General features: G+C 36.0%; 1 protein-coding gene across 7 annotated transcripts in view; it reads right to left on the bottom strand.

Moving 5' to 3' along the window:
* The window catches only part of LOC106873878 (uncharacterized), a 375863-nt gene that overhangs the window by 9144 nt on the left and 356093 nt on the right, over nt 1–10626 (bottom strand). Inside the window, exon 7 of one of the 7 annotated variants that reach the window (XM_052975055.1) lies at nt 9111–9225. The exons of the other annotated variants lie outside the window; for them this stretch is intronic. The gene's annotated coding sequence lies outside the window, so the exon portion shown is untranslated. The remainder of the gene's footprint in view (nt 1–9110; nt 9226–10626) is intronic. 7 annotated transcript variants of the gene reach the window in all.

Raw genomic sequence — 10626 nt, 5'->3', positions numbered from 1 at the left:
GATTTAATGATAGTACATCGACCTTGTCTTACTTGAGACAACTGTCGTCATAATTATATGAGGAACGCCGCTGAGCCTGATGGCAGGAAATACATTATTCGAATAATGTTGTAGTTCGTAGGTGATGATTATTCTATTAAAAAACAAACGGGAAAAAAAAGCGTGGGCTCCTTGCCAGATCTCAGGAAAAAAATATGTTTTCGAGATTGGAATAGAAACACGACAAAATTGTAGATAAAATATCCCAGTCCAGCAAGTATACTATTTGGAATATCGTTGTGCACGACGTGGTTTCGGGTTCAATCCCATTCTGCTGCGCCTTGGATGAGTGTCATCTACTGTAGTCCAAAGCCGACTGCATAACCAGTGAATATGGTAGTGTGGAAAACCGACGTATGTTCACACACACATACACGCACACATGATGCATATATATATATATATATATATAAATAAGGTACTAACACACACACACACACATATATATATGGGTGCAGGATGTCACAAAACGTAAAAATCATGAACTACGAAATACGAAAACATGAAATACGAAGTAACATTAAAAACGACCCTTCTTCAGTTGTTGGCTGTTAACCTACTCCACATTTCGAGCAATTAATAACAATATGAGACTTTCAAAAAGGGTTGGTCCCACGAGCCAAAATAAAATTTGGGATTTGCACAGGGTCAAAGTTGGTAACAAAGACAGGACAGTGGAGACATACAACAACCAAACGAAAACAAACATGGAGGGTCGTTAAACCAGACGGGGTAATGTAGCGAACGCTCGTGGAATATTCTTTGAGAAGAGAAAATATAGAAGAGGAGAGAAACATGAATGCGTCTGGTCTGTACGACAGACTGAAGGAAACGAAAGACGATCACGTGGGGAAAAGAAAGATGGACGATGGACACGTGTTACATTGGAGAACCGATGCTTTGAACATTGCTCGTAGTTATTGTCTCTTTGATATAACTTACGAACCTGTAATACGTTGATGCTGCAGGGATAATTCCTATGAACAAAATATATTTGCATGACGAGACGTCGGTACTGTATATATATATATATATATATATATATATATATATATATATATATCCATGGTCTTGTGTCATTCTATATCGTAAGACAATAATATAACCATGGCTATTAATTTATAATTTCCTGCAAATCCAACAGCTGCCTCTTTGTGGGTATATTCGAACGTTCTATGGTTTTAGCGCGTGTGTATGAATGTGTATGCGTTGTGAGTGTGTGAGTGTGGGGGGTGTGTCTTCATTCACAATATCAATTGTGTCAGCTGGTCTTGTTCTGGCTTATATCATCGTAAAATAAATTAAATTGTAAAATCACCTGTTAACATTGAAATACCAGACAAGCTCCTGGCAAGCAGATATTCTCTGACCTGCATTATATGTACTGACTTTCAATGATCTAGTGAATATTATCGGTAAACTGACTGGAAATACATCATCAATGGATGTTAATAATTCAGTTATTTCCTGAGGTAATAATAGCTTACTCACACACACACACACACACGAGCAGACACAGGTACAAATAGACACAGACACACACACATAAACACACGCAGACACAAATACAGAGACACACAGTCACACACACGTAGACACACAGACACACATACATGTGCACGCATGCACACACTCACTCAGACACACACACTCACATACAGGTATGTTTCTATGCGCGAAAATGCGAGGATGTGCTGAAAGTATCGCGAAGGACCTAGTTGGAGGCCAAGCCTTTCGAGTTCTTTTACAAGGCCGACAAAAAATGAAGGACCGCTGCAATATGCGTATGAATCTGAGACTAGAATGTTGAATACAATTACAATTAATTTATCCTCCTGCATATTCTTTTAGCCAAAACCAGAAACTATTCAGCACATGTCGTGTGTGTGTGTGTGTGTTTGTTTGTTCGTGTGTGCATACACTTATTTACACATACACGCATACGCAAACACACATATATCGTGAGAGAGTCGGGGAGAGAGGGCTACGTATAAGGTACCAATTCATGGCGACCTTTTTTCTCCAACTGTGTATTTGCTTACATATCTGTATCCAAGTATGACCGTAAGTGCTATGCATGCATTGTGTAATGTTTGCATGTATGTATGGACTGATCGTTGCCTGAAGGATATCATCTGCTTTGGTGTCTCTGTTTACAACAATAATATATGTAATATTCTCTATTGGGAGGCATTGTAGCATTGACATGTGGTGCGTCAATAAACTCTGTTGCAATCATAAGGAAAAAATAGAATGATTTTTCTTGAATACCATCTCTTTGTTATACGAGAATATTTTGGAGGACTGACAATTAGCCAATAATATCTATTAAATGCAGCTTCAGGTTACCACAAAAATGACGAGCAACATAAATTGTCTTTGCCTCATATAGTAACACAACGCCATGGCATATTTCAAGAACAGCTGTGAACAACGTGTTCGCTATAACGAAGACTATCACTGCCAACCTGTAATATGTTCATCGATAAACTGAGCTTCTTATCAGTTAGTATTAGGTTTTGTTGTTTCTTATTGTGGAGGCGCAATGGCCCAGTGGTTAGGGCATCGGACTCACAGTTGTAGGATCACGGTTTCGACTCCCAGACCAGGCGTTGTGAGTGTTTATTGAGCGAAAACACCTAAAAGCTCCACGAGGCTCCGACAGGGGATGGTGGCGAACCCTGCTGTACTCTTTCACCACAACTTTCTCTCACTCTTACTTCCTGTTTCTGTTGTTCCTGTAATTCAAAGGGTCAGCCTTGTCACACTGTGTCACGCTGAATATCCCCGAGAACTACGTTAAGGGTTCACGTGTCTGTGGAGTGCTCAGCCACTTGCACGTTAATTTCACGAGCAGACTGTTCCGTTGATCGGATCAACTGGAACCCTCGTCGTCGTAACCGATGGAGTGTTTCTTATTAGTGTCATGGATCATGTAGTCAGTCTTTATATGTGTTGACTGAAGCACTTGTAACCATGACCATAGCTTGTGACCTAGTTACACATCTCAGTATTAGTGTCATGGATCATTTAGTCAGTCTTTATATGTGTTGACTGAAGCAGTTGTAACCATGGCCAGAGCTTGGGACCTAGTTACACATCTCAGTATTATGACTTTCTAAAATTGTACAGCGATGTAACTAACCGCGCTTACTTGAAGGATGACTTGTTCCTGAGAATTGATAGGCCAGTATCAAAATCCGTTTTCCCCTCATACCTAATCAGAATACACAATATCGTTTGTTGCCTCAGTGCAAACAATTTATTGTACGTTTCTGTTTCTATTTTATACGCATTCTAACTTGTAACTCTTCGTTCCTAGGCACACGTTTTGTACATACAACTTTCATCCAACAAATAACGTCGACTTCGGAATCCTTTACTTTTCATGCTGATAGGAGTTTTCCTGTAAAAACAGCTTTGTGTCCGTCTGCTGACTTTCCTTTCTGTAACTTATCCAGATTCATCAACACTTTATGTATTTTATTCAAGTTCATTTATGTCTATTTAAATTTGTCGTGATAGGTCTATACTTTGTAAATATCAATTCGTTATATTTATATATATAATGGGCGTATAAGAGTCTTCTACCTGTGTGTGAGTAGCATTAATTTTTTACTACACGCATGTGTGTATGTTACTTGTAAACAGGAGAATTTTTTTAATATGTTTGTTCCTAGATTGTGAAAGAGGTAATCCTTGAATAACTTCCAGTATCAATAATACTGTTGCTAATCCAAAAGCCGTGTCATTTGCCTTCTCGCTTTCGCGATAACTCTGCATTTATATAATATTTTATGCAAATCTCTGTTTATCTTGTAAAGATTAAGGTCTATAGTCAGGACATAAGAATTAATAATTTACGCTGCTCACTACCTTTTCCTTAACTTTCGAGAGAATTCAAATGCGCTGCTCAACCGAGACTGCACAAGGAACGGTTTTGTTCTCTGTTCTATAGAGAATATCAGACAGATTGCGTTAGCAAAGGATTTCTGTTTACATCGGAATATAGCTCCAATGTTCCTTATTTTCAGAGATGTATATAAATGGTAGTTTTACAATGTATTTCCCAATACTGGCGCTCTCGGTGACTAGCAAGTGTAGTCTTCAATGTGACATAATGGTGACTGCCTTCATCATGCTGAGAAACAAAGCGGGTGAGACACTAATGGTTACATAATTGGGAGGAATAACGTAATAATGTGGGTTTTACTCCTTCGATATTTCACAATCACCAATATGTGTGTAAGTCATGGTTACATTTTTAAAATATACCAATGATATGTAAACAGAGCCTATATTCAAAACAGACAAATTCCATTTATTGAAATTTAATCATCAATGACGAAGTTTTTTTTAACGAGCAGGCTGTTCCATTGATCCCATTAACTGGAACCCTCATCTCGTAACCGACGGAATGTTTCTTATTAGTGTCATGGATCATTTAGTCAGTCTTTATATGTGTTGACTGAAGCAGTTGTAACCATGGCCAGATCGTGTCTGTGAACTTCGTTTACTTTGTAATCTGTGAATATAATTCTTCTTCATAAGCTTTTCATTCAGTTCGACCTGTTGTATTCTGACTACATGACTGGTACTTAATGACTTGTGAGCCAGCAACAGCTTTCAATTTCTTAATTGCATTTCATATGCACCAAGGTATTTCTGCTGTTTACAAATTTCCCTCACCTCAAATTTGCCTGGTAGCATTTTAAAATCCAAATGTCGTATTAATTTCTCTGCTAAAGCCTTGAACATGATTTTTCTACTAAAGCCTTGAACTATCCGTAGTTGTTTAACGTCCGTCTCCTACATTTAGGAAAAAATGCCTAGAAGAACCTACATAATTGCAGAGAAGAAAATGCCAGGTCACAAACCTATGAAAGATAGGTTAACTTTCGCCCTTTGTGTCAAGGCGAGTGGAGACTTGGAGATTAAGCCGCTCCTTGTCTACCCTCCTGAAAACCCACGGGCGTTCAAGTCGTACAAAGTCCTGAATAAGTAGCTGCAGATCATGAGGGCAAACGTTAAAACCTGCGTCACCAAGAAATTCTTCTCCGAATGGATAGCCTTCTCTTCAGACCAGCAGTAATCGAAGGTCGAAAAAACAAAAAAAAAATGGCTTTCCTATTTGCGTGGGGCTCAAACCTACATCCCTTTGCTAACGCGACTAAGTGAGTCACCTTTGCAGCTGTGAAGCAGCCTCCCCGTTTCTGTCAAACTTAAGAACGATAATAGCTCGTACTTGTTTTTATGTAAACATACTTTCTATATACTTTCGGTGCGAATGGTTTTTCTTTTTATATGGTACCGTGTTTTACAATCCTTTAAATAATAATAATGTTCTTAGTAATAATGTTGTTAATAATAATAATACTGTTTTTAGCTCCAGCATGAGACAGTATTTACTTTTTACTTTCTATTTTATGCTAGTAATTGGATTTAATTTTCCAATGTGTTGCCATAGTTTGAACTATGTAATAAGTAATTAACGAGACATTTAGCTGTTGTTTCTAGAAAACTGAAACATTCTTTTCATTTACCAAAATGTTATTGGAGCGACTGAAAAAACATGTTTTCCATCTTTCAAATCTCATCTCTTTCATCTCTTCATGAAAGGATCGAAGAAAAGGACTTCATTATTTGTGAATGAGGTGAAGATAGATAGCAGCTTATTTATGTAACGCATATATCCCTAAAAGTATGAAAATCGGAGAAAGAACTCGATAATTATAATAATGCAGGGTTATTTGCTCTGGAAAGATAAAAATAGAGTTCGATTTTCAGAAGTGTGAAAACAATATAGTGTAGGAGGCTTTGAACAAGATCCTTAAACAATGAAAGGAGAAAAACTATTAACAGAATCACACGAAAAGATTCATCATCGCGTGGTATAAAATAATGTAAACAAAAATATTTGTTATTTGACGCTGTGCCCAGAAAGAAATATGTCGTAAATTGCTAAATCATTTTCGTAACAAAAAAAACAAAAAAACATGAAGACAATATTCCATTCAAGAACCAAATTTAGACCCCACAATTTACAGCAAAAGTGTAGCATGTCCGTTTCAATTCATGCCAAAATTATACTCACAAAGTTAATTGATGAAGACAAAAACAAGCTAATCACGAACATGTAGAGTGAAATCACTTCGGGAAAGACTACAGAGCAACTTTAATAGCTTGTCTGTAAACTATAACGGGAATCAATAGATCAATGGATATTAGTTTTACAAAGACACGTATAAAATTTAATAGTAAGAATCTAATTACAACAAACAACATAAGAACCAACAGGATGCAAATGAGGAAAAGCCGCAAAAATCATTAAATCTCAGATGTTCAATAAATTGAGAAAACCGATCAGCAATCTGTTTTAGCAAATAACAGGTAACATTATCATTAGAAATACCTGAATAATATTGTCATTCATGTACTCGGAGATTAGTTACAACGTAACGTAGTCACCATTTCACAAAGTAACAATGTACACTCTAATTTATAATTCATTGACGACATCAATATCAAGTACAACGATTAGCGTCCTAGGAATTATAAGAATATCTATACCAATACCAACAAAGAAAAGACAATAACATTTTCTAATATAACTCATTATAATTTAGCCTATAATTGAGACAAGCAAAATCCAATCTGCATCATTAAATTAGAGACGCCTAACAAGTTGAACATGAAGGGTACACACGTGAGCAGAGAAAGAATGAAGCACTAGATCCATATAGATGATATACATAAAATCTATTATTGCAAATGTAACACATTGGCATCGAATCGACTGTAGATAAGCTCTAACGTGAGAACGATAATGGACGTTTGATTAACAAACATAAGAAAAAAAAATGGGATTTTTGTTAATGATGCAGACGGCTAAATGAATTTAAAGATTAATTTCATAAGATATGAGAAGCAATAATCTACATATATAATCTACATATATATAATCTACATATATTTCCGACAAAATTTCAGAATTGAGATTTGACTAATGAGCTTTCATTGGGAAAATGAAATTCAAATATCATTGAATAGTTCTTCACAAACATGTTTCTTGTATGTTTGTATGTATTGGCTTATATTTCTCTGTCTGTTTCTCTTTCTTCGTCACTCTCTCTCTCTCTCTCTCTCTCTCTCTCTCTCTCTCCTCACATATTTGTATGTCTGTTTGCCAGTGCATGTATTTTTGCATCAATGTATCAACAATGGAACTCAATACATTTTATGTATGACATACTAATTAAAAACTGAAGCGCAGAAACCACACAAGTATGCCTGAAGCTAAATATCTAATTTTTGAACAAGCTTTTAGATTATGTCGACAGCTTTCTTATAGGATGTAAATCTCTAATTACTATTTACAAATACTGTCCATAGCCTAGTAGATCTTTACATGCAAGAAATTCGGTGCTGGGGCAAAATTATTGTCTGCATTCTTGCGTATCTCTGTCGCTTGATTTTCAATATCAGGGACATTTATGAGATGGCTTTGCTTCTCTAGAATACCTGGGTTATAGTCTTGTTGAATTAATCTATTATACGGATTAAATATATACTTAATAGAGTAACCATTAATTAGTGTCTTCGTATACTTGGATCTGATTTTTTATTTGTTTTTTTGAATTAAAATATGTTACTGATGTAAGTATGCAATGAATATAGTAGCGTAAATAGATGTAGTCCATAAAAACATACGACGATAAAAAACAAAAATTGTGTCGTGGGAAAAAAAACGTATACTCGTAATTGATAAATAATATTTTCGAATTTTTGGCTAATAGGTGCGACGACGAGGGATGTATGTAGCCATTATGTCAGCATTGGGAAGTTTGATATTCGTCTTAACTGCCAAATAAATATAATGTAGGCTTTATTAGTTGAAATAGGAAATTCTATATATGTGTGTATACATATATATACATATATATATGTGTGTGTGTGTATGTGTGTGTGTGTGTGTGTGTGTGTGTGTGTGTGTGTGTGTGTGTGTGTGTGTGTGTGTGTGTGTGTGTGTGTGTGTGTGTGTGTGTGTTTCCTTGAGTGTCTGTGTGTAATTTGTGCTTGTCCACCACCAACGCGTAACAACTGGTGCTGGTTAGCTATCCTCCCTGTGATGTAGCGGTTTCCCCAAAACGGAACGATGGAATATGTTCCAGCCTTTTAAAAGAGTAAATACTATGGTCGATTTCTTCGAGAAAAATATTTCAAAGCAATGCCCCAACATGGTCGTACTCCAACGACCGAAACAAACAAAAGATTAAAAAAAACCCCAATTATTATGCATAATCCAAATTAAACGAGTAAACCGTTTTAGCCGGCTATAAAATCAAATATCAATTTGAAACTTCAATTATACTCCCCGTTGGAACTGTTTACTGATCTAATTGAAATTTATTAAATATGCAATTGTAGATACTAATTTCCTGATGGATATATGTATGAGTGTATTTGCATTAGAGTTGTGGAAACAGCCGTAAGAAGTCAATCAGAGAGAGAGAGACTCGAAATATATTAATTTAGTTATAGATAAATGTATTCAATTTGCTGTGAACATTCCTTTTAACCAACTTATATTTACACAAACTGGGTCCTGCTGTGGTTATTGGATTTAAGTACTAATATATTGGAATGTAACAACATATTAAAAGATTAGCTATTAAATTACGTTAATATATATTTTCATAGCACTCAAGCATTAAATCAATATATTAAAGTATACACAATGCATATGTTATTCACACACAGACATACACAGAAATAGGCAGACACACACAAACACACATGTATACACGTACAAAATTCATTCACTTACATAAGTTAATATTTACATGTATATTATATATATGCATATGTGAACAGAGTTGCACAGACAAAGGAAATGAATATATAGTGGTAAATGAATGCATATCATGTACATTAGTGTACCCAATAATGCGTCTATACATATGTATAGCTCCACTCCCTGGAGTGAAGATGGGAAAGGTATGCAGTGAAATACATACGGAAGATCCTTAGAAAGTCTAGCTCCCAGCTTAGGAATTAAAAATTATACCAACCGCCGAACTGGACGGCACTGCATAATATAAAAAAAATTCCGTCTTCTTCATCTCAGATAAGGACCCAGTATTGCAACAGCTTGAGTTTAACATCCTGCCAAGGAACCAAAGACATCTGCAAAGTGAAGATGGGGAAATGTTCAAAAAGCATCTGGACAAATTTCTGTCTGAAATCCCAAATCGGCCCCCATCATGGAAAGAGGCGCAAAGAAGATACATTAAGTACTTGTGAAATTAATTTTGGGGTCGATGTAATCGACTAGTCCCCACCCCACAAAACTTCATGCCTCGTGCCTATAACAGAGATGATTATTATTAGTGAGTGAGAGAGCAGTGCATGCCATCAAAGTGACATCATGGTAAAATATACGAAGCCCAGTGCACACATCATGATTACCTGCCTGATAAGGGTACACCAGGCACATGCATCACAACCATGTCTGTACGACATGGTGATCTCATGTCAAGATTAACAGCACATGACGTTACAGGTGGGGCCCCGTTGAAATTTTCTTCAGGTCGAGTATCCCACCCAGCTCATAAGTTTCCTGAATAAAGGCTGTTAGAAGATGTTGAACCAAAAAACCATGTTTCCAAAAGTGAATTATCCAAACTCCAAAGAATTCCTCTTGACTCATGGCTATGATGCTCTCCCATCTATCCAGAGATGCACATATTGTCAGCCACTAAGGGGTCATGTTCAACTCATTAAGGTCAAACAAATGACGAGCAAATCTGTGGTATTGAGCAGAATATTTTCTGTAGCCCATCCTTTACACCAAGACAAAAACAATGTACGTGATAACACTTCCAATCAATTAAGATGAGAAGCCATGACAGCCACTGCCTGGTATTGCATCAAGGCATTTATTATTATTACTATTATTATTATTATTATTATTATTGAGTGTATGTCATGATTAGTAGAATCATCAAAATACTTATCAATGTACGGCAAGAAATGAAATTAACGAAAAAGAGCAGCCTCATCAATTGCAAAAAGATGGATGTTTAGTATGTGATATTAACGAGACATGCAAACATTTCAAAGCATAAATAGACAACCATATAATTATACATGTGTACGTGTGTCCGTAGTAGCGTGCGCGCGCGTGTGTGGGCATGTGTGCGTGTGTGTGTATTTGGATAGATTAAGTGTTTACTTTAAGATGAAGGACAGCGGAATTCTAAAGAACAATTTGTATAGGTTACAGCTAAATGTAGAACAAATAATTGAATTTTGCAGATTTAATCTTTAGGCAAACATGTTCCGTTTACGCTCACTCAATGGACCATGAGATGAACTATTGAATATAATAGATCTAATTGTTAAAAAATATCAAACAACAGTATACATCCACACAAGCATACACACGCGCATATACAGGCATACAGCCACACATAGACGCAAAAGTTACATTTTCTGCACACAAACGTATATCTATCTATCTATTCCACATATAAAAAACAGTATATATATATCTATATATATATATATATATATATATATATATAT

The sequence above is a fragment of the Octopus bimaculoides genome, chromosome 20 (assembly GCF_001194135.2).
Source record: "Octopus bimaculoides isolate UCB-OBI-ISO-001 chromosome 20, ASM119413v2, whole genome shotgun sequence".
NCBI lineage: Eukaryota > Metazoa > Mollusca > Cephalopoda > Octopoda > Octopodidae > Octopus > Octopus bimaculoides.
This window is presented reverse-complemented; position numbering and strand designations above follow the sequence as displayed.